Source organism: Zingiber officinale, chromosome 4B, assembly GCF_018446385.1.
Source record: "Zingiber officinale cultivar Zhangliang chromosome 4B, Zo_v1.1, whole genome shotgun sequence".
NCBI classification, from domain to species: domain Eukaryota; kingdom Viridiplantae; phylum Streptophyta; class Magnoliopsida; order Zingiberales; family Zingiberaceae; genus Zingiber; species Zingiber officinale.
Window position 1 is genome coordinate 112,106,237 of NC_055993.1, and position 5,317 is coordinate 112,111,553.

Sequence of the window (5,317 nt, forward strand, 5' to 3'; positions counted from 1 at the left end):
GGATCCCTGTCGGCTACCACGCTGCGTCACACTACCCATGAGCGGACGAACGAAGCCAAATAGAGCAAAACTGTCTGCAGGCTACCACGCTGCGTCTCCAGACCAGCGGAGCCTAACAGAGCAGAACTGTCTGTCGGCTACCACGCTGTGTCACCGGACCAGCGGAGCCTAACAACAGAACTGCCACACACCCTGCCTGACATACCACTAATCCATGAGTGGTGGTGTGTGCAGATCTATGTAACTGGCGATGTGCTCAACAATAATGGAGCTGACTATCGTACAACATACAATCATGTGAGATGGTGCATGACACTAAACATGGAAATATCCTAATCCTATCCATCTCTACATAATGTGTACCATATGATAAATAGATCCAATCAATAGTCTAGGTACATAGATCAGATAACGTATAAAAACTTAGGTCCTGAACATAATAAGGTATGGTTATGTCACTACCTCTATAAGCATATAAAATCAGGTGGGTACTAACATGGAATACATAACAAGTAAGCAAAACAAGCATGTAACAGGTATCCGGTAGTGACAAACCGATGCAGATAAGAAACATAATCATTACTACTTGTTAAAAACTACTATGCATATCAAATGACATATCTAAAAGATAAGTCAAGGTACCCGCCTCCAATAGAAAGGTCCAATCCAGTCCAAATCTTGCGTTGAGATGCTCGTCTCACATCAAAGTCCTGTGTCACCAATATATATACATTTTTATTTAGCTACAATCATATGAGATAAATATCTAAATAAACTTCCCTAACTGGATTAAGGAAAACCCTAATCAATATAATTACTAACCCGAACTATTGATTAACCCACAAATAAAAATCCATAGGTCATCTAGGGTTAGCTCTTTTAACCCTAACCATTCACTATTCAATTATCTTAGCAAAATTCCCAAAAACTTGTATCCCACTAATTCCTTTACCTCTTCTTCTCCTTCAGCCGCCTGTGATGACAACATACCTGATCAACCACAAAATGGCCGGAACTGAGGAAAGCCACAACTTGCAATGCGATTAGATCCACTAGAAAAGCGAATAGATGACCCGGCAGAACCTGCGAATCAACTAGCTCAAGATTCCTCCATCCACAGGGATCATAGACCCAAGAAGATCACCTTCGACGATGGCCGGTTGAAGGCAAGTACCTGGTGATCAGCAACCAGCGCTGGCTCGATCGGTGGTAGTGTGGAAAAAGAAGACCCGACGGTGGAAATCTAGGGCATGGCTATACCTCATATGCTGGCGATGTTCTAGGCAAAGGAAGGGTGGTGGCTGCTCTAAGGCAGAGAGAAAGAGAAGCGAAGGTCGGCGAGGCTTGAGTGGCAATGGTGGCGATCAAGCGATGTGAGAGGGTGCTCGGCGACGCAAGAGGCGATCGGTGTTCTTGATCTCCCCCGATCTAGGGCTCGGCTGGCAACGCCGTTGTCGGCTGTGGATCAAGCTTTGGCAGGCGGAGGAGAAGGGAAGCAGCTCAGGCATTCCTTGATTTTGTACGCGGGGGAGGAAGAGAAGACGTCGCGACGGCGTCGTCGGGTGGAGGAGCCGAAGAGGTGAAGAAGAGAAGAGAAGTGCCGACTTCTCTTGGTCACGACTTTAGGCACGCGGGAGGAGAAGGAACCGAGACTTGCGGTTAGGGCATATCAGGCGTGAGTTCGGCGTCGGGGAGGCGTCGAATGAGGGCACGGGGGAGGAGAAAAGTAATTAAGCAAAAGAAAAAGGAAATATTTAAAAAAAATCAAACATTTCTTCGTTAAAATGGGGTAGCCTAAACAGACTTTTCCGGGGCCCAATATTTATCCCCGTAAACTTGTCATATGAGCTCCGAAAAATTTCCGAAAAATTTCTAAAAATTCTGAAAAATTCCCTTATGGTTATTCGCCCTTTTTCGATATTTTACACCCCCCCTAGATTAAGATTTATTTGTTTAAACAATTCTCTATTGTTTCAGCCAGATGTGGTTGTTAACTGTGTTGCGCTCTGTGTTCCTCGTGCTTGTGAAATGGATCCTGCAGCTACTGTGTCCATAAACTTGCCATCTTCTCTTGTAAATTGGTTATCAAGCTTCAACAATAGCAATTCTCTTCTAGTTCATCTATCAACTGATCAAGGTTACTTGCTTTCTATATTTTCCCTGTGTTATTTGTGCAACAGATGTCTCACTCATATATCCATGTCTCCCAAACATGTGTGAAATTAGGATCTGATGAGTTTTCTCAATGTACTGAGCTGGAAATTTGTAGATTTTACTATTAGAAATCACTTCTTTCCTTTTACTCCGATAAGAATTTTTTTACTTTGTTTCATTTATCCTCGGATCAACATACTTGATTTAAGATTGATGACTTGCAAGGAGTTGTATTCACATTCCTGATTAAGTGAAAGCTTTTGTACATGTATGTTAGCTGATGTACCTCCTCCGTGTTAACCCTGGGACGGGTTGGTGGGGGCGCTGGGATGAGCGTATTCGCCTTTTGTCACCATGTTAGCTGATGCATTATGAATGCAGCTGGGAGATAACATATGTCATAGGATTTGCTGCTTAGGCCTCCAGACCTATGTCTTAGAGGACGTGTTAAATGGAGTTGCAAGGGATGGGTGTTTTAGATATTATTTTCTTGATCTTATTTTTTTCCATAATCTAATCAGCCTTCATTTGTGGGACCTCTGACTGACATAAAAATGCTTCCTATCAATCTATTGAGATTTATGTTGAGGAAAGTGACTAACATGAACTTTAAAATTTAGTGGATTGTGTTATTAACATTTGTGATGGTGACAATCTTGTTTTCATGCTTTTGCGCTTAATAGCTTTTGATTGGCTTTTACTCATAATTCATTCAATTAAGAATCAATGTCAACTTACAGTATATGAAGGGGTAAAATCATTTTACAAAGAAGAGGATGAAGCTGTTCCTGTAAATATGTATGGAAAAACAAAACTAGCTGCAAAGCAGCATATCATTGCTCACTGCTCAAATTATGCCATCTTGAGAAGCAACATAATATATGGGCCACAGACAATTTCACTGATTGAAAAGTCACTTCCAATCTAGGTGAGCATTTCATGGATATGCCTCCAACCATTTACATCAGCTAGATACAATGTAATCAGGAGGATGTATTTAAGGTCTTATGTTATTAATTCTAGATACTCGAGAGAAACTTGAGTCTAAATCTAACTTGCCACTATGTTTCCAGTGTTTAGCCATGCAAACCTATAGAATTTCCTGATTTTTCTTGATTATAAATTTTTCTGAGTGGTCGATGCCATTAACGTCATTGTGTACAAGTGTTCTATAACACCTTGTTATCATTTCCTGTTAACTACATATTTCATTTCATTCTGATATACTCTTGCCTTCTATTCATGCAATGGATTGACAGTGTTCTTAATAAACAAGGTCATAAGGTTGAATTTTTTTCACAACGAATTTCGTTGCCCTGTGTATGTAAAGGATATGGTGGATGTCATAATGGCTGCAACTAAAAAGTGGATATCAGGTTGTCTGTTCCTTCATCTTGCTATTTGATGCTTTGCTAACCTTTTTTTAGGAAAAAATTCTACTTGATGAGAGAAAATTCGGTTGGTGACAAGGATGCAAAATGGATTTGCATGTCATTCGGTGTGTTTGAAAGTATTTATTAAATATCAACTTCTAACAAGGGATCCATCTGTTCTTACCTCTCATTTCATATGGCAAGCAAATGCAATTGCTGCTGAACGTGGGCGGAGCAAATAGGGTGTCAAGGTTGCAAATGGCTGAGTCAGTTGCACGAATCAAAGGATACAACCCCTCTTTGATCAAGCCAGTATCTGCATCATCTATAAGTCTTCTTCTCTTCCTCAAGATCTATTTCTATTATGAAACAAAACTAGATTTCAAACATGTATATCTATTCGAATTTTGCTAACTTCTGTCGGTAAGTTGGCCAGTGCTCTTAAGTTTGTTCATGATTTGTGCCATACCTTATAAATTGTTAGGACCCCTATATTGAAAATCTGGACTGTGGTTTCACTTGGAGGTCTGACTATTCTTTCCAAGTTAAACTTGTGAAAATTCTAGGTTAACCAAAATCCATCCAATCCTACTAGACAAGATTAGCGACTGGATCCAGTTTTAACCTGCTGAAGTGAATTGTCCAAGATTTTGAAACTTGTCTCTTTTGATCATAAATAGCTTGCATGTTTTTACAAGATCTGATAAACATTTCTTTTATTTATATGATTGTTTTTACAAGATCTGGTGATTTTTTTTATTTCTATAATTGTAGATTGTGCATTGTTAGAACTTGCATTTACTTGGAAGTTGTTTTAGTGTTGTCATACACAAGGTCAATGACTGATGCAGAACGTAAAGGTAAAACCTAAATTACCAGATCTTTGCATGTTCAAAAATAAAATCTCAAATTTATGTATACTTTTTAAATTATGGAACCATTCACGACTCTGAAAGAATAACAAAGGCACACATATGGTAACTGTTGTAAAAACATATGTGTGTTTATTATTCTTTTAGAACAAGTTTTTTCATATATATAATAGTGTATTTCTTTTGATATCAATAGGTTGTTGATCTCCTGGTGCCTTATAAAGGGGGTGGAAAGATTGGACTTTTTGATAGAGCTGGTGTGGGGAAGATTGGATTTATTATGGAACTGATGATCAACAATATTGGAAAAGGTTGTCATAAAAGAATCAGCAAGTGAGAAAGAGGGTTCCAATGAAATCCTACAAGTTGAAGATTGTGATGGGACTTGGGTTGACAATAATTAAGTTCAATCCTACATGACATGAACCACCATCACAAGTTTCTACTCTTTTGGCTATTGTTCATTAGTTGTAAATGGAGTTTATTTATTTATTTGTATTGGGATAAATTTTATTTGAAAATGAAACATGTTTCTTCTTTTGTGATTGTAATTCTTGTATAAGTAACATTTTGAATGACATTGATATGAGGAATATTCATTCTTTTGTGATTATGAACCTTTATTATATATTTATATAGAAATCTAATATATTGGTATTAAAAGACAATAGTTTAAAAGACAACGGTTTAAACTCGTTGTTGTTGTCTATCGCCCTCAAAGACAATGGTTAAAAACTATTGTCGTAGCCCCAAAAATCGTTGTAACTGGCAGAGTTATTAAAAGTGCTCTAAAAAATAACGATTTTAAACCGTTGTGTTTTCATTCAAGACAATGGTTTTAAACCATTGCAAAACTATTGTTTTTTCATTTAAAGACAACGGTTTAAAACCGTTGTCGTAACCCCCACTTTTAACAAT

General features: G+C 38.2%; 1 pseudogene; it reads left to right on the forward strand.

Moving 5' to 3' along the window:
• Nucleotides 1-1,037: 1,037 nt before the first annotated feature.
• On the forward strand, nt 1,038-4,736 carry LOC121978539 (annotated as a pseudogene).
• Nucleotides 4,737-5,317: the final 581 nt, after the last annotated feature.